At 45.3% G+C, this 19,378-nt stretch overlaps 1 protein-coding gene across 3 annotated transcripts in view; it reads right to left on the reverse strand.

The window, feature by feature from the left end:
* Positions 1-19,378, reverse strand: part of PSTPIP1 (proline-serine-threonine phosphatase interacting protein 1) — a 174,014-nt gene that overhangs the window by 142,572 nt on the left and 12,064 nt on the right. Inside the window, exon 1 of one of the 3 annotated variants that reach the window (XM_030187320.1) lies at positions 10,386-10,448. The exons of the other annotated variants lie outside the window; for them this stretch is intronic. The gene's annotated coding sequence lies outside the window, so the exon portion shown is untranslated. Of the gene's footprint in view, positions 1-10,385; positions 10,449-19,378 lie in introns of those variants that run through there. 3 annotated transcript variants of the gene reach the window in all.

Below are 19,378 nucleotides of genomic sequence, written 5' to 3' on the forward strand. Positions count from 1 at the left end.
GTAATATATATATATATAGCACTGTGTTTTCATAGGTGGGTTCGGGCTGTTATGGTGTGGTAAGTTTGGTGTTCTAGAGCAGTGTTTCCCAAGTTGGTCCTGGAGTACCCCCTTGCCAGTCAGGCTTTAAGGGTATCCACAATAAATATGCATGAAATTGATTTCAATATGCTGCCTCCATTACATGCAAATTCATTGTGGATAGCCTGAAAACCTGAATGGCAAGGGGCTACTCCAGGACCACCTAGGGAAACATTGCTCTGGGGCACTGTCTTTTTGTAGGTGGGTTAGGGCTGTTATGGTGTTGTAAGTTTTCAGTATAGGTTTTGGGTATCATTTTGCAGGGTTTTGTGTTATTTCACAAAGAGGGGCATAATCAAACAGGGCGCCCAAGTTTTCCTGAGGGCGTCATCACAGGACATCCCCATAAAGGGGCAGGGAAACCCGTATTATTGAAACAAGATGGGTGGCCATCTTTCGTTTCGATAATACAGTCGGGGACGGCCAAATCTCCACATTTAGGACAACCTTAGAGATGGTCGTCCCTAGAGATGGTTGTCCCCGGTTTTCGGCGATAATGGAATCCGAGGACGCCCATCTCAGAAACGACCAAATCCAAGCCCTTTGGTCGTGGGAGGAGCCAGCATTCATAGTGCACTGGTCCCCCTGACATGCCAGGACACCAACCAGGCACCCTAGGGGGCACTGCAGTGGACTTTAGAAAAAGCTCCCAGGTGCATAGCTCCCTTACCTTGTATGCTGAACCCCCCATGCTCCCCCAAAACCCACTCCCCACAACTGTACACCACTACCATAGCCCTTAGGGATGAAGGGAGGTACCTACATGTGGGCACAGTGGGTTTCTGGTGGGTTTTGGAGGGCTCACATTTACTACCACAAGTTTAACAGATGGGGGGGGGGGGGTATGGGCCTGGGTCCGCCTGCCTGAAGTGCACTGCAGTACCCACTAAAGCTACTCCAGGGACTTGCATACTGCTGTCATGGAGCTGGGTATGATATTTGAGGCTGGCATAGAGACTGGAAAAAATATTTTAAAATTTTTTTTAGGGTGGGAGGGGGTTAGTGATGACTGGGGGAGTAGGGGGAGGTCATCCCCAATTCCCTCCGGTGGTCATCTGGTCATTTAGGGCACATTTTTGTGGCTTGGTCATTAAAAAAAAAAGGACCAAGTAAAGTCGGCCCCCGGGAACTTTGGTCGTCCCTGCGATGGAAAGCAGTTGAGGGCACCCAAATCGGCTTTCGATTATGCCGATTTGGGCAACCCTGGGAGAAGGACGCCCATCTCCCGATTTGTGTTGAAAGATGGGCGCCCTTCTCTTTCAAAAATGAGCCCAAAAGTGTCTGGCCTTATTTGAAAGTAGGCTCTGGGGCAAGGGCCACCTTTGGTGGCCCTTGTCAACCAAAATAAAAATGCTCAGGACTAGTGGTCTCCACATCCTGTAGAGTCACCACATAAACAATTGTCCATCCAATTTAAACAAAGTGTCAAGCAGTGGAAGGAGTGCGTGTGATGCTCCTTAGGTGATGGTCACAATTTGAATATTTTTACTTGTAGTTAAGAAGACAGGTTGCCTGCTCTGGCCAGTCTGGAGACCTCTTCTGCATCCTGTCTCCTGATGTAACTTCCTGTTTCCTTGTAGGCAGGACATAACAGAGAAAGCCTGTATTAATCATTGCCCGTCACAGCCACAGGCACTGTTGTCTAGCTGACACCAACTGGCGCCTATTTTATAAAAGCCTGCTCCACCTGATGTCAAAACCTGGCTATGCCTCTGCCTCAAACAATGCGAAAAACAAGGCACAGAGTTCCTGATTTTCAAAAATTGTTCTAAAACAAAGATTTTTAATAGAAATAAATGTAATGATGTCACTGGGGAGGGGGGTCTGTCAGATATGTTGGATGGTCAGATTAGCGAAGAATGGATAATCATGACTGTACTGTATTATATGCAGGTACTTTCTCTGTCCCGAGTGGGCTCTCAATCTAAGTTTTATACTTGGGGCAATGGAGGTTTAAGAGACTTGTCCAGAATCACATGTTAGCATCATCCCATACTCACTGGAGACCCATCCTCCAAGTACTTACTAGGAGTATCACTGATAGGTTAGTAATGGGACAGGAGTAATCCCTGGATGGTGTTTCACTATGACAATCCTGGGTTCAAAATAGCAGCTCTGACCCCTAACGGTAGTCTCACGGTACTACTGCTAGGGGCAAGGCTACCAAATAAAGGCACACTGCTCTTGATTGGTACTTGATGCCTTCCAGTAGTACTACAAGACTATCACTAGGGTTGGAGCCACAATTTTGAACCTGGACCAGCAACAGGGCAACAGCATCCTGAGATTACTGCTGCCCCCCCCCCCCCCCCCACTAACAGTGGCATAGCCAGGTGGGGTGCCATGAGAGCGACTGCTCCCCCCAAACAGACTTTGGATGGCACCAGAACCTATTTTTCAGGCGGTCCATTGCACCTACGCAGTTCGTGCAAGCGCTTCTACGCTCCCCCTGGCGTCATAAGAAATTAAAAACATAAGAGTAGCCATACTGTGTCAGGCCAATGGTCCATCTAGCCCAGTATCCTGTTTTCCAAACAGTGGCCAATCCAGGTCACAAGTACCTGGCAGAAACTCAAATCGTGGCAACACTCCATACTGCAAATCCCAGGGCAAGCAGTTGCTTCCCATGTCTGTCTCAATAGCAGACTATGGGCGTTTCCTCCAAACCTTTTTTAAACCCAGATACGCTAACCACTGTTACCATCTCCTCCTTAGTAAACATACTGTAGGTGATAGTTACTATATCTTTTCTTAGCCATCCTGTGAGGAAAATTTTGCAAGCAATTTTGTACCCAGTTCATTTGCCTGGGTAACAAAGCAACATATGACTGAGGCTACTACCTTTCAGGAAATCCCAAAGGTTACTACACCGGCCCTCAAATCTTGTGTGTAGGATTAATATTTATTATTATTATTATTTATTGCATTTGTATCCCACATTATCCCACCTCTTTGCAGGCTCAATGTGGCTTACAATTCATCATGGATACTGGAAGTAGAAGAGAATATACATTTGGTTTACAGAGGGTTATGTGTTACATGGTGGTGAAATCCATAATAGTATTAAAGCAGCAGACATTATTAATGGTTGATTGATAGGGTAACAAGTGAAATCTAGTAGTAGAACTGAATTTACGTATCGACAAGCTTTAGATTAGGGCTTCACATTACAAGGAGTCTCTTTACTATTATTTATTACTTTAATAATGTTCATTTACATAGAGTGTAGGAATTTATGCATAACCTTTCTCAAGAATGGAAAAGTATTAAACCTAAAATTCACTTTCCTAATTTTCTTTTTTTGGGGGGGGGGGGCTCTTAAATATTACAGCTTAGGGGCCACAATACACAGAAATCCAGCCGCATCTAGTAGAGCTTGTTAGAATGTTGAAGGGGTTAATGCTGAGGAGGAGTTGGGTTAGGTGGAACTTAAGGAAACTGTATTTCACAGTGTGGCATCATCTGCAAGAGGAAGTGGTTGAAACGAGCATGTTGCATATGTTCATACTAAAGTTGGACATATTTTTTAAAGGGAAATGTGTGTCAGCTTATGCATAAGACTACACATTAGTCACAGAACAAGTAGCACTTTCTGTGGAACAAAACAGCCAGTTTCAGGGGAGCAGCAGAATGTACTTCATGGTTACCTATAAATAATGAATAGCGTCTGTAGATTCTATAAGAAGCATTTAAAAAAATGTTTCTGTACCGATATGATGAAAGAAAATTTTCCATTCAGTTTTAAAACGCTGATTTGGCCCACAAAATCCCAACCCAAATGCCATTATGGATTTTCATAATGGCCTGTTTTGAACACAGGGCATTCCTCTGCCTGGCTACTTGGAGTGGAGGAGTGGCCTAGTGGTTAGAGCACCAGTCTTAACATCCAGAAGTGGGTAGTTTAAATCCCATTGCAGCTCCTTGTGATCTTGGGCAAGTCACTTAACCCTCCATTGCCCTCAGGTACAAACAGAGGGGTCCTTTTACTAAGCTTTGGCAAAAGGTGGCCTGTGGTAGTGTGGGCACATGTTTTAGGCATCCACCAGGCCACTTTTTACCACGTCTGGGAAAAAGGGCTTTTTTTCAATGGGCCAGGAAAAGGGCCTGCGGTAAAACTGAAACCAGTACGCGCCTATTTATGGCCTGAGCCCTTAATGCCACCCATTGATCTAGTGATAAGGGCTCACATACTACATCTGTGGTGACCAGTCAGCATGCGCCAACTGCCGATTAACGCTGGTAACGCCGCACGTGGTAGGAAATAAAAAATAACTTGTCCTGGCAGTATGGGCATGCGCCAAATCCAAAATTACCACCAGGGACCGCGCTAGCCTGGCAGTAGTCTTGTTGTGGCACACACTGCATACGCATACAGCCTACTACGCCTTGGTAAAAGGGCACCTAAATTGTGAGCCCAACAAGGAAAAAATACCCAGTGTACCTGAACGTAACTCACCTTGAGCTACTACTGAAAAAGGTGTGAGTAAAATCCATAAAAACAAACAACACTTCCACTATCTTTGACCATCATGCATCAACCCCCTCAATCTATATAGACACCAATTTAGCAGGAAACTTTCAGGCTACAAAGGCAGTTACATGGCAGTTAAATAGCTGATGACGTTTAATGTGAGCAAATGCAAAGTGATGCATGTGGGAAAGAGGAACCCGAATTATAGCTACGTCATGCAAGGTTCCACGTTAGGAGTCACGGACCAAGAAAGGGATCTAGGTGTCGTCGTTGATGATACGTTGAAACCTTCTGCTCAGTGTGCTACAGCGGTTATGAAAGCAAATAGAATGTTAGGTATTATTAGGAAAGGAATGGAAAACAAAAATGAAGATGTTATAATGCCTTTGTATTGCTCCATGGTGTGACCGCACCTCGAATATTGTGTTCAATTCTGGTCGCTGTATCTCAAAAAAGATATAGTGGAATTAGAAAAGGTGCAGAGAAGGGCGATGAAAATGATAAAGGGGATGGGACAACTTCCCTATGAGGAAAGGCTAAATCGGCTAGGGCTCTTCAGCTTGGAGAAAAGGCGGCTGAGGGGAGATATCATAGAGGTCTATAAAATAATGAGTGGAGTTGAATGGGTAGATGTGAAGCGTCTGTTCACGCGTTCCAAAAATACTAGGACTAGGGGGCATGCGATGAAGCTACAATGTAGTAAATTTAAAACGAATCAGAGAAAATGTTTCTTCACTCAACGTGTAGTTAAACTCTGGAATTCGTTGCCAGAGAATGTGGTAAAGGCAGTTAGCTTAGCGGAGTTTAAAAAAGGTTTGGACTGCTTCCTAAAGGAAAAGTCCATAGACCGTTATTAAATGGACTTGGGGAAAATCCACTAAATGTTTTGTACATTTTTGGGATCTTGCCAGGAATTTGTGACCTGAATTGGCCACTATTGGAAACAGGATGCTGGGCTTGATGGACCTTTGGTCTTTCCCAGTATGGCAATACTTATATGTACTTATGCCAAAATGAGGGTGAAGCAGCAGGTGCTTTTCTCAAGTGCTCTTAGGTGCTATTCTGCAGCTTGGTGCCTAAGGGTTCTAGCATGTAACTATGTTCATGTGGGAGGAGCATGGGTGGGCCATGGGTATGCGACCAACTTAAAGAATGCTGTCAGCTGCATGCAAGATGTCACATTTAGGCGCATGCATTTATGCCTGCTATTGAATGGGTTAAGTGGATGCATCTAAATGTTGGAATGCAACTGCCAATTACACTAGTATTCTATAACAGATCTGTAGGGGAATTTTATATATTGCACTGGACATTAGGCGCTACTTCTGTGACAAAACTTTGATGTGTTTTCATGTATTTCAGCATTTCAGCTGAAACTTAATGCAGAAAAAACCCAGTGCCTAATACTTACCTCTCAACATAACACGAACAAATTCACCACCATTAACACACCATCAGGCTCATTTTCAAAGCACTTAGCCTCCCAAAGTTCCATAGAAACCTATGGAACTTAGCCTCCCAAAGTGCTTTGAAAATATGCCTCCAAATCTGAACCTTCCAATTTCGGATACCCTAAAAATTCTTGGAGTCACCATCGATCGACACCTAACACTTGAGAGCCACGCGAAAAACACAACCAAGAAAATGCTCCACTCAATGTGGAAATTAAAAAGAGTAAGACCTTTCTTCCCAAGGACTGTTTTCCGTAACATGGTACAATCAATGGTGCTCAGTCATCTAGACTACTGCAACGCACTCTACGCCGGCTGTAAAGAGCTAATAATCAAGAAACTTCAGACAGCCCAGAACACTGCAGCTAGACTCATATTCAGTAAAACAAAATATGAAAGTGCTAAACCTCTACGAGAAAAGCTACACTGGCTCCCACTTAAAGAGCGCATCACGTTCAAAATATGCTCCCTAGTTCACAAAATCATTCACGGAGACGCACCAGCCTACATGTCAGACCTGATAGACCTACCACCCAGAAATGCTAAAAGATCATCCTGCACATTCCTTAATCTGCACTTCCCCAACTGCAAAGGTCTAAAATACAAACTAATGCATGCGTCAAACTTTACCTACTTGAGCACACAGTTATGGAACGCATTGCCACGCAACTTAAAAACGATTTACGAACTAACCCCGCAAACTACTGAAGACCCATCTCTTTAATAAGGCATACCACACAGATCAACAAATGCGAACATACTCCTCCACATATATTCAGAATTGTTTTATAATATCTACTTGTTCTATTACTATCATGCTTTTTCATTATCATGTTACCCAAGACTCTTCTGTTACACTAAATGTCTATTTTCTAACATATTTCCACCATTCATGATGTATTGTAAGCAACATTGAGCCTGCAAATAGGTGGGAAAATGTGGGATACAAATGCAACAAATAAATAAATAAATGTAGATCTGTCATTTCTGCCCCCTTTGGTGCCTTGCATCCTTCTAATGGATGCAAGGCACCAAAACAGGGCAGAAAGGCAGATCTATAAGAAAACACACTTACAAATCCATTCACAGAACAGCATCTGTTTCTGGACGGATCTGCAAAAGGGGCATGCATGACCATGGGCGGGGCATGGACGGGTCATGGGCATTCCCTTAAAATGCATGCAGTGTTATAGAATTGTTCAGATCCGGCACCCTACTTTCATGCTGGGATTTACACATGGTTTCAATTGCTGTAACTCCTCACACCCAAATTTGCAGAAATCCGTGGGGATGGGGACAAAAAAGTCACTACTATCGCTAGGATGGGAGGGGATGGATCACAGGTGAATGGGGACGGGAGGGAATAGATTGGAAATGAATGGGGATAGGAGGGGATGGAGACCAGATTATGTCTCTGTGCACTTAACTTGGAAACTTGACACCAACATCTCAGCTTAAATAAAATTTGAAAGAGGAGCTCACCTTGATGAAAATTGATACAAGTGTTCAATAATTTTGGCAATGAGGGAGACCACTGATAAACTGGTGAGAATATTCATCAATTCATTTCAAGCGTTTTGGCAGAGTATAATCTCCACCGAGCTAGTCTCATCTATGAGACTGATAATGCAACCGATATGAAAGCAGCATTTCGAGATGAGGTCTGGTAGGTTGTGCCGGTCACAATCTCAATCTCGTACTCTCTCATGCAGGGCCGGCCCAAGGCAAGATGTCGGCTAAGGCGGAGTTTGCATGCTGCCCCCCTGGACATTTTACCTAGTCACGGTGACTTTCCAAACCCGGCAAAGGCAGCAATTCCTATATGCTGCCCTGCTGCTGCTGGCACCTGCCTCTGCCCTTTACTGCGGCTGACTGTGCAAAATAGGAAGTTATTTCAGGTGGCCGCATTAAAGGGAAGAGACAGGTGCCGACAGGAGCAGGGCAGAATATGGAAATCGCTGCTGCTGGGTTTGGAAAATCACCGTGACCAGATAAAACGCCGCAAAGCCGCCCCCGAGATGCCACTCCTAAAGAGTGCCGCCTGAATGCCCCCGCCTCAGGTGGCCTAATGGTCAGGTTGCCCCTGCTCTCATGGACTCCAGCCATCAAAAACTGAAGTTGATCCACAGCAATAGCACTTACAAAACTGTTAAAAAGAAGAGTAAACAGTGCCATAAACTGTGAACACTGACAGCAGATCAAGCTGTAGTTGAGGTGAAGCCAATTGCCAAACCACAAAAAAAGGTCCAAAATAAGAAGACTCAGAGGCAGATATTTTTTTGAGACTTATTCAAGAACTAGGCTTCAAAACCCCTGGGAGCAGAGAGATTAGGATTAAAATGTTGCTATCACCTGGGAGACCCTCTATTCCCAGGAAAGTCAAAAGGAAAACTTTCAGTAATATATCTGCAGGGCCGCCGAGGAGGAGGGGGAGCAGAAGGGGCAAAATTCCCCAGACCCGGGCTTCCAAGGGGGGCCTGGAGACGGGGTCTCTCTCTCTCCTGCTCCTGATGGGGCCCAGGTGACGCAGGCTGGCGGGGTTTCCCCCCCAAGCCCCGCCAGCAGAAGAGATCTTCCTCCAGCGCTACTCTTCTTCACTGCCACATTGCCTGCCAAACAGCTGCTTTTCCCCTCAGGCTGTGCATGCTCGGTTTTGAAGCCGAGCATGTAAGACGTGAGAGAAAAAGCAGCTGCAGGGGCAGGCCATGCAGCAGAGTGAAGAAGAGCAGTATTGGAGGAAGACTTTTCTGCAGGCAGGGCCTTGGGATCCCCGCCAGCCAAGGTATTTACAGTTGTGGCAGGGCAGGGCGGTGGCAGTGGCTGTGACGATCCTGGGGGGCAGTGGCAGCGGTGACAATCCTGGGGGGAGCCCTGCCCTGGGCCCGGCTGAGTCTCTCGGCAGCCCTGTATATCTGTAATCCCCTGGTAAATGGAGTTTGGAAATTTCCCCATGGGATTACTAGAGTGGTATAGAACTCTCCAGATTCACTGGGGGGGGGGGGGGGGTGGGGAGGGAGAACAGCATGAGTGGGAGAGTAAAGAGCCCCGCCCAGAGGAAGGAGTAGCAGAGAGTAATTGACAATAGGTGTCATAGCTGGGGTAGAGTTGGAAGGTTATAAAAGTGATGGGATTAGTGAGCCTATGGTCTTTGGTTGCCTTCACCCCTGCCAGGACCTATGAGGAGAAGGGGTATCCTGGTCAGGCCCAATAACCTAAGGAGGAAGCTTTTGCCAATAAAAGCATTAACTGGATTGTGAAGAGTGCTCCAGGTAGGTAGAAAGAGTTAATGCAGGCCGGGAGCAGAACAGGAAAGAGCCTGTTCGGTGCCAGAGGCAGCAGCTCATGGAAGTGCACCTCTGGAGGGAAAGAACAGACAGAGAGGTCTGGTCCTGAGTGGGTCCGGCAGCTGGGTAAAAGCCCAATGGGACCTGCTTACTGCAGCAAAAGCAGGAAGCAAAGCCTTGGATTGTTCTGCCATAAAGAACAGGTTTTGAAGGACTGGTGGTGCTGTAAATATCCTAGGATTTACAAAAAGACTATCAATTAAGTAGTTGAGATTTACACCAAACGTCTTGGATTGGTACAAAAACCTCTTTCAGCAAATTGAACCGTTTGATACAAAGTGAACTGTTCTGTTACATGAAAAGTATGAAGTTTCTGCCTGTTGTAACATACCAGTAAAGTTATTATAAATACCTGGAATTGAGAATTTCTTTGGAGTGAGAGTGAAGTTATTGTGCTCCCCAGACTGATAAAGAAAATAAGTATGTGTGACTTAAAACCCTACGGCCTACAGAAATGAACCCCAGCCCTGGCCTGCACCCAGCTCAGTGCAGTGGCGTAGCCAAAGGTGGGCCCAGGCCCACCCAGTAGCAGCACATCTATGATGTGGCTAGCAGGGATCCCCAAGCCCCACCAGCTGAAAACTCCCAACAACTGTCACTCCTGCATACCTTGTAAATAGCAGATCTTTGCCTGAAATGAGCAGCAACTGATACCTACTGTTCGCACCAGCCCCAAAACCTTCCCGCTGATGTATTCCCGCCTATGCGAAAACAGGAAGTTGCATCAGAGGGAAGGGGCCAACATGAGCAGTGTGTATTAGTTGCTGCTTGCTGCCAGTGAAAATCTACTATTTAAAAGGTGTGCAGGGGAGGGGGGATGTTTCAGAGATCATATGGCATGCAGGCAAGAGAGGGAGAGACCTAACCACTTGGGGGACAGGGGGAAGTTCTTCTACCCCTTGGGCCCAGGCCCACCCAATATTGGGTGTCTGGATATGCCCCTGGCTCAGTTAAATAAAACTTTTGTTTCTGGCCCTGACCCAAACAGCTAACTGGTGCCTGGAATTTTGTGGTGAGCCCAGGATTACATACCCTTACCTGCTTGCTCCTCTGTCTACAAGGAACTCCCTATAATCAGGCAATGCAGGATGCATGGGGAAGGAGTAGTAGCAGGAAGCAGCCAGCTGGGGCAGAGAGCAGAGCCTCTTGGGACAGAGAGTCCAGGAGCTAGTCTCTTCCCAGCTGGGGTAAAGAGCTCATTAGTTCTCTTGGCAGAAACAAGAGGGTGTGGCTGGAAGCACATGCTTGGGCAGTATTTGAAGGAGCTAGAGAGAGAGAGCACGAGAGGATCACACACACACACACAGAGGCTGAAACCCCTTAGGCAGTGAATAGGACCCAAAAGAAAGGTGTTCCACAGGCTGAAGTGGACCCTAAAGTAATGAGTCAACCAGAAAGATAAAGAGAGCCTGGGAGAGGAAAGCTCTGAGAAAGTTTGAGGAGTAGCCTAGTGGTTACATAATAACATAGTAACATAGTAGATGACGGCAGAAAAAGACCTGCATGGTCCATCCAGTCTGCCCAACAAGATAAACTCATATGTGTATACCTTACCTTGATTTGTACCTGCCTTTTTCAGGGCACAGACCGTACAAGTCTGCCCAGCAGTATTTCCCTCCTCCCAACCACCAGTCCCGCCTCCCATCTCCGGCTCTGGCACAGACCGTATAAGTCTGCCCTCCATTATCCTCGCCTCCCAACTACCAACCTCTCTTCCCCCACCTGCTCCGCCACCCAATTTTGGCTAAGCTTCTGAGGATCCATTCCTACTGCACAGGATTCCTTTATGCACATCCCACGCATGTTTGAATTCCGTTACCGTTTCATCTCCACCACCTCCCGCGGGAGGGCATTCCAAGCATCCATCACCCTCTCCGTGAAAAAATACTTCCTGACATCTTTTTTGAGTCTGCCCCCCTTCAATCTCATTTCATGTCCTCTCGTTCTACCGCCTTCCCATCTCCGGAAAAGATTTGTTTGCGGATTAATACCTTTCAAGTATTTGAACGTCTGTATCATATCACCCCTGTTCCTCCTTTCCTCCAGGGTATACATGTTCAGGTCAGCAAGTCTCTGCTCATATGTCTTGGAACGCAATTCCCATACCATTCTCGTAGCTTTTCTTTGCACCGCTTCCATTTTTTTAACATCCTTCGCAAGGTACAGCCTCCAAAACTGAACACAATACTCCAGGTGGGGCCTCACCAATGACTTGTACAGGGGCATCAACACTTCCTTTCTTCTGCTGATCACACCTCTCTCTATACAGCCTAGTAACCTTCTCGCTACGGCCACTGCCTTGTCACACTGTTTCGTTGCCTTCAGATCCTCGGATACTATCACCCCAAGATCCCTCTCCCCCTCAGTACCTATCAGACTCTCCCTGCCTAACACATAAGTCTCTCGTGGGTTTCTACTCCCTAAATGCATCACTTTGCATTTCTTCGCATTGAATTTTAATTGCCAAACCTTAGACCATTCTTCTAGCTTCCTCAGATCCCTTTTCATGCTTTCCACTCCCTCCCGGGTGTCCACTCTGTTGCAAATCTTAGTATCATCCGCAAATAGGCAAACTTTACCTTCTAACCCTTCGGCAATGTCACTCACAAATATATTGAACAGAATCGGCCCCAGCACCGATCCCTGAGGCACTCCACTACTCACCTTTCCCTCCTCCGAGCGAACTCCATTTACCACCACCCTCTGTCGTCTGTCCGTCAACCAGTTCCTAATCCAGTTCACCACTTCGGGACCTATCTTCAGCCCATCTAATTTATTTAAGAGCCTCCTGTGGGGAACCGTGTCAAAAGCTTTGCTGAAATCTAAGTAGATTACGTCTATAGCACGTCGATGATTCAGTTCTCCAGTTACCCAATCAAAGAATTCAATGAGATTCGTTTGGCACGATTTCCCTCTGGTAAAACCATGTTGTCTCGGATCTTGCAACTTATTGGCTTCTAGGAAATTCACTATCCTTTCCTTCAGCATGGCTTCCATTACTTTTCCAATAACCGAAGTGAGGCTTACCGGCCTGTAGTTTCCAGCTTCTTCCCTATCACCACTTTTGTGAAGAGGGACCACCTCTGCCGTTCTCCAGTCCCTTGGAACCTCTCCCGTCTCCAAGGATTTATTAAACAAATCTTTAAGAGGACCCCCCAGAACCTCTCTGAGCTCCCTCAATATTCTGGGGTGGATCCCGTCCGGTCCCATAACTTTATCCACCTTTAGCTTTCCAAGTTGTTGATACTAGCCTAGTGGTTAGTGCAGTAGACTTTGATCCTGGGGAAGTGAGTTCAATTCCCACTGCAGCTCCTTGTGACTCTGGTCAAGTAACTTAACCCTCTATTGCCCCTGGTACAAAATAAGTACCTGAATATATGTAAACCACTTTGAATGTAATTGCAAAAACTTCAGAAAGGTGGTATATCAAGTCCCATTTCCCTTTAGTCCTACAAAAATTGACTATTGCAACATTGTTTTTGTGGGACTTCCCCAAATTTCTCTTAAAAAAAAACTTCAGGCCTTACAAAATACTGCTGCTAGCCTCATTTGTCATGCTAGAAAATATGACTCCATATCTCCCCTTTTCCGGAAACGTTCATTCTGTTTCCTATCGAATTCAATATAAAATATTCTTACTTGCATTTAAAGCTTTCCATCTGGGATCTCCACCTTACCTCTCTGCTTTGACCATCCCTTATTCCCCCATGCACTTATTTCGCTCTGTCAATGAATAACGCATGGTACTCCCTGGCCCTAAAACTGCAAAACACTAATGAATACTTCACAGTACTTTCTATTTTCTGGCCCCAGCTTCTTGGAATAATCTTCCTTTGGATATTCATGGAGAACTCTCTCTCTCTCCAGATTCAAAACTGCAATAGAAATCAAACAAAATAAAACATGGAAAAAAAAATAAGATGATACCTTTTTTATTGGACATAACTTAATACATTTCTTGATTAGCTTTCAAAGGTGGATAAATTACAGGGACGTGTGCCCTTCTGTTCCTTTTCAGTCTGTGATGGAAGTTTACTTCTGATTAGCTTGTGTTTTAAGTTGGGTGGTTGTCGGAAGGCCAGTACTGGTGGGGATGGGAATATCTCTTTCAGTAATTCATCCTCCTGGAGTATACACGTCCCTGTAATTTATCCAGTTGCAAACTATGCCAAAATATTTCACAGGACCCCACAGTTACCCACAAAGGAAAGATATTCAACATAAAGGGATCTTTCACTTGCTCATCTTCCAATGTGGTATCTATCATTCAGTGTAAAAAATGTAACGAAGGATGCTATATTGGAGAAACAGGCCAGATGCTTAAGACAAGATTCAATTTACATAGACATCACATGAACAATACAGCCAGTAGGGCCCCCACCCCGGTGGGACAGCACTTCACAGAACCAGGACACTGTACCAGTGATTTCACAGTGAGAATACTGAAAGGTAACTTTAAAACCATACAAGAACGTAAGACCTTTGAAGTCAGAATGATTGAATATTTTAACACCCAACAGAAAGGACTTAACAAGGACCTGGGGTTCCTAGCCCATTATAAACTATAAAGCTGTATGTCTCTGTTGATCACCCTCCCCTCACCTATCCACACCCATCCTGTTAGAATATCAATGATATGCTTTGATGTCCCCATGCATACCTCCGACCCACCCCCATCCTCCCACCCTGTCAGACTGTCATAGTAATGCTTGAATGTTTTCACTTATATACACTGTCAGCTAGCACATTTGCTTATTTCCGATCTGACGAAGAAGGGCAACCTTCGAAAGCTAATCAAGAAATGTATTAAGTTATGTCCAATAAAAAAGGTATCATCTTATTTTCTTTTCCATGTTTTATTTTGTTTGATTTCTATTGATAACCTTAAGAGTGGACTAACACGGCTACCTCTACTTAAAACTGCAATAAAAACCTGATTATTTAAGCAGGCTTTCAGACAGTGATGGTTGAGTCCAGTTGTTCTCCTTCCTTTCCCCTTTTTTCCCCTCCTCTCCCCTCTATCTCTTCATCACCCTTTTGGCTTTTCCTTTTTGATACATATGTGTAATTTTGAGTGTTGTTGTCTTTCCCCTTCTATCCTGTCTTACGTTGTAGTTCCTTTCTTGTCTCGTAGCTTTGAATATTTTAATGTAAACCGCTTAGCTCTGTTTCTCAGTTTAAGCAGTATAGCAAGTGCAATAAAGAATAAGAATAAACACAGTTGGAGAAAAGTTAAAGGATTAATAAAACCTTGGAAGTGGGGGCTGGAAAGGAAAGCTGTGGAAAAGTGTAAAGGATTATTGCAGCCTGGAAAGAGACTAGAAGAAGATTTAGGCTGGGGAAGAAAAGTAGTAGTTTGGGGAATAGAGATCCCAGTAAACAACACTGGGCAGAAGTATGGCCTAGACATGGATTACGGGCAGTTAGGTTCATTCACATGGTGAAGGATTACAGCACTGCTAAGAATTAAGAGCACTATGTGATGGATACCTAGAGGGAGAAGGGAAAAACCTCCTTGTGCAGTGCTTTGCAACCCATGGGAAGGGAAATGGGACTTGATATACCACCGGTTTTTGCAACTACATTCAAAGTGGTTTACTACTACTACTACTACTACTATTTAGCATTTCTATAGCACTACAAGGCATACACAGCGCTGCACAAACATAGAAGAAAGACAGTCCCTGCTCAAAGAGCTTACAATCTAATAGACAAAAAATAAAGTAAGCAAATCAAATCAATTAATGTGAACGGGAAGGAAGAGAGGAGGGTAGGTGGAGGCGAGTGGTTACAAGTGGTTACAAGTCAAAAGCAATGTTAAAGATGTAGGCTTTCAGTCTAGATTTAAAGGTGGCCAAGGATGGGGCAAGACGTAGGGGCTCAGGAAGTTTATTGCAGGCGTAGGGTGCAGTGAGACAGAAGGCGCGAAGTCTGGAGTTGGCAGTAGTGGAGAAGGGAACAGATAAGAAGGATTTATCCATGGAGCGGAGTGCACGGGAAGGGGTGTAGGGAAGGACGAGTGTGGAGAGATACTGGGGAGCAGCAGAGTGAGTACATTTATAGGTTAGTAGAAGAAGTTTGAACAGGATGCGAAAACGGATAGGGAGCCAGTGAAGCGACTTCAGGAGAGGGGTAGTATGAGTAAAGCGACCCTGGCAGGAAGATGAGACGGGCAGCAGAGTTTTGAATCGACTGGAGAGGGGAGAGGTGACTAAGTGGGAGGCCAGCAAGAAGCAGATTGCAGTAGTCTAAACGAGAGGTGACAAGGGTGTGGATGAGGGTTTTGGTAGAGTGCTCGGAAAGAAAGGGGCGGATTTTACGGATGTTGTAAAGAAAGAAACGACAGGTCTTGGCGATCTGCTGGATATGAGCAGAGAAGGAGAGAGAAGAGTCAAAGATGACCCCAAGGTTTCGAGCTGAGGAGACAGGGAGAATGAGAGAGCCATCAACAGAAATAGAAAACGGGGGGAGCGAGGAGGTGGGTTTGGGGGGGGAAAATGAGAAGCTCGGTTTTGGTCATATTTAATTTCAGGTGGCGTTGAGACATCCAGACAGCAATGTCAGACAAGCACGCTGAAACTTTGGTTTGGATGCAAAGTGAGATATCAGGGGTAGAAAGGTAGATTTGGGAGTCATCAGCATAGAGATGGTAGGAAAAGCCATGGGATGAGATTAATGAACCAAGGGAAGAAGTGTAGATAGAAAAGAGGAGGGGACCAAGAACAGAACCCTGAGGTACGCCGACAGGCAGAGGGATAGAAGTAGAAGAGGATCCACCAGAGTGAACACTAAAGGTGCGGAGGGAGAGGTAGGAAGAGAACCAGGAAAGGACAGAGCCCTGGAATCCAAGTGAGGACAGGGTATCGAGAAGTATGCTGTGATCGACAGTGTCAAAAGCAGTGGAAAGATCAAGAAGAATGAGGATGGAATATGTATTCAGGTACTTATTTTGTACCAGGGGCAATGGAGGGTTAAGTGACTTGCTCAGACTCACAAGGAGCCGCAGTAGGAATTGAATCAGTTCCCCAGGATCAAGTCCACTGCACTAGCCACTAAGCTACTCCTCCACTCAAAGCAGCACTGGTAGGCTGAACAGGGAAAAGGGTTTGAGAGCCGGTCTTAGGCAGGGGCGACAGGGGCGGTCACACAGGGCCCCACGTTCCTAGAGGCCCTGCATGTCTGGCACGTCTGCCCTCTTCTCTCAGAGCACCTCCCTACTCCATACCTTAATGTGCATCCACATTTCAGTAGAGAGCATCAGGCAGCGGCAGCGAATTTTCATATCCCGTCAATGGCCGAGCCCAGAGCCTCCTTGCTGCTGCGTCCTGCCTCCTTTTGGTGTCACTTCCTGCTTCTGCAAAATACTAGGACTAGGGAACATGCAATGAAGCTACAAAGTAGTAAATTTAAACGAATCAGAGAAACTTTTTCTTCACTCAACGTGTAATTAAACTCTGGAATTTGTTGCCAGAAAATGTAGTAAAAGCAGTTAGCTTAGAGGGTTTAAAAAAGGTTTGGATAGCTTCCTAAAGGAAAAGTCCATAGACCACCACTATTAAAATGGACTTGGGGAAAATCCACTGCTTATTTCTAGGATAAAATCACAAAACATACAAACAAATATGAATGCAGTTTTTTTGTGAAGTGAAGTAGAGTCTCATATATTTGACACGAAGAAAGTTTTTTTCACTCAATACGTGAATGTGTAATTCGTGTGTATGATGTAATCATTGACTCAACCTCCACCAACCTTTACTAATACCTAATTTATAACTTTTATCAGTCCAACTCTCACAATCTAATCATAATCAACAAAATGTGCACAGCACTTAGCTTTGGCAGGTTGGTGCACTCTGAAACCCCGACAGGTCCCCGTTTCGTGTTAACTTTATCAAGGGGGAGCCACCAATTCTGTTGTACAAAAGAGAGAGAAAAAGGACTATAAATTTCTTTTAAAAAACATTGTAACATGCATTCATTTTAAATCGCTAATGGCTTACCCAATAACTGCCTCAAGTGCGTGTGTTCATAGTAACATAGTAACATAGTAGATGAAGGCAGAAAAAGACCTGCACGGTCCATCCAGTCTGCCCAACAAGATAACTCATATTTGCTGCTTTTTGTGTATACCCTACTTTGATTTGTACCTATGCTCTTCAGGGCATAGACCGTATAAGTCTGCCCCGCACTATCCCCGCCTCCCAACCACCAGCCCCACCTCCCACCCACCGGCTCTGGCACAGGCACAGACCGTATAAGTCTGCCCAGCACTATCCTCACCTCCCCAGCCCTGCCTCCCAACCCCAGCTCTGGCACAGACCGTACAAGTCTGTCCAGCACTATTCCCGCCTCCCAACCACCAGTCCCGCTTCCCACCACCGGCTCTGGCACAGACCGTATAAGTCTGCCCAGCCCTATCCCCGCCTCCCAACCTCCAGCCCCACCTCCCAATCTTGACTAAGCTCCTGAGGATCCATTCCTTCGGCACAGGATTCCTTTATGCTTATCCCATGCATGTTTGAATTCCGTTACCGTTTTCATTTCCACCACCTCCCGCGGGAGGGCATTCCAAGCATCCACTACTCTCTCCGTGAAAAAATACTTCCTGACATTTTTCTTGAGTCTGCCCCCCTTCAATCTCATTTCATGTCCTCTCGTTCTACCACCTTCCCATCTCCGGAAAAGATTCGTTTGCGGATTAATACCTTTCAAATATTTGAACGTCTGTATCATATCACCCCTGTTTCTCCTTTCCTCCAGAGTATACATGTTTAGTTCAGCAAGTCTCTCCTCATACGTCTTGTAACGCAAATCCCATACCATTCTCGTAGCTTTTCTTTGCACCACTTCAATTCTTTTTACATCCTTAACAAGATACGGCCTCCAAAACTGAACACAATACTCCAGGTGGGGTCTCACCAACGACTTATACAGGGGCATCAACACCCCCTTTCTTCTGCTGGTCACACCTCTCTTTATACAGCCTAACAACCTTCTAGCTACTGCCACCGCCTTGTCACACTGTTTCGTCGCCTTCAAATCCTCAGATACTATCACCCCAAGATCCCTCTCTCCGCCCGTACCTATCAGACTCTCCCCACCTAACACATACGTCTCCCGTGGATTTCTACTTCCTGAGTGCATCACTTTGCATTTCTTCACATTGAATTTTAATTGCCAAACCTTAGACCATTCTTCTAGCTTCCGTATGTCCTTTTTCATGTTTTCCACTCCCTCCGGGGTGTCCACTCTGTTACAGATCTTAGTATCATCCGCAAATAGGCAAACTTTACCTTCTAACCCTTCGGCAATGTCACTCACAAATATATTGAACAGAATCGGCCCCAGCACCGATCCTTGAGGCACTCCACTACTTACCTTTTGCTCCTCCGAGCAAATTCCATTCACCACCACCCTCTGGCGTCTGTCCGTCAACCAGTTCCTAATCCAGTTCACCACTTCGGGTCCTATCTTCAGCCCCTCCAGTTTATTTAAGAGTCTCCTGTGGGGAACCGTGTCAAAAGCTTTGCTGAAATCTAAGTAGATTACGTCCATAGCTCGTCCCTGATTCAGTTCTCCTTTATTCCATTGCTTTATCTGACTAAAGATGGCGACAGCCTCTTTTTATTACTGACAAACCGCGCCAGCTGATTAAATAACATCATGAGAGAGAAAAACAACTTCAAGATTAAAGTCCTCACTATCTTATGGCTCAAAAAGGATAAGAGTACCCTTCTATCTAAATGCCCTATTGTAAATATCATCGTATCGTAAGCCACAAAAAAAATTCCAAAAATGGATTTCAAATAACAAATCTACAGATATTCTAAAGAACAGTGCTCAATTAGTCTCTCATGCAGTTCTGATGTTGAAATCTGAAAACACAGGGTGTGATTTAATGATGTCCCAGTGTCGTCTGATAATCGCTGCTGTAGCCTCCCCACCTGGAGTGTACCTTGTGACAAAAGTCATAATCTGTTCATCGTGTTGTGTACGTTGTGGAGATTGGAGCAACCAGTCCCTGCTGTTGT

This window comes from Microcaecilia unicolor, chromosome 1 (genome assembly GCF_901765095.1).
Source record: "Microcaecilia unicolor chromosome 1, aMicUni1.1, whole genome shotgun sequence".
NCBI classification, from domain to species: Eukaryota; Metazoa; Chordata; class Amphibia; order Gymnophiona; family Siphonopidae; genus Microcaecilia; species Microcaecilia unicolor.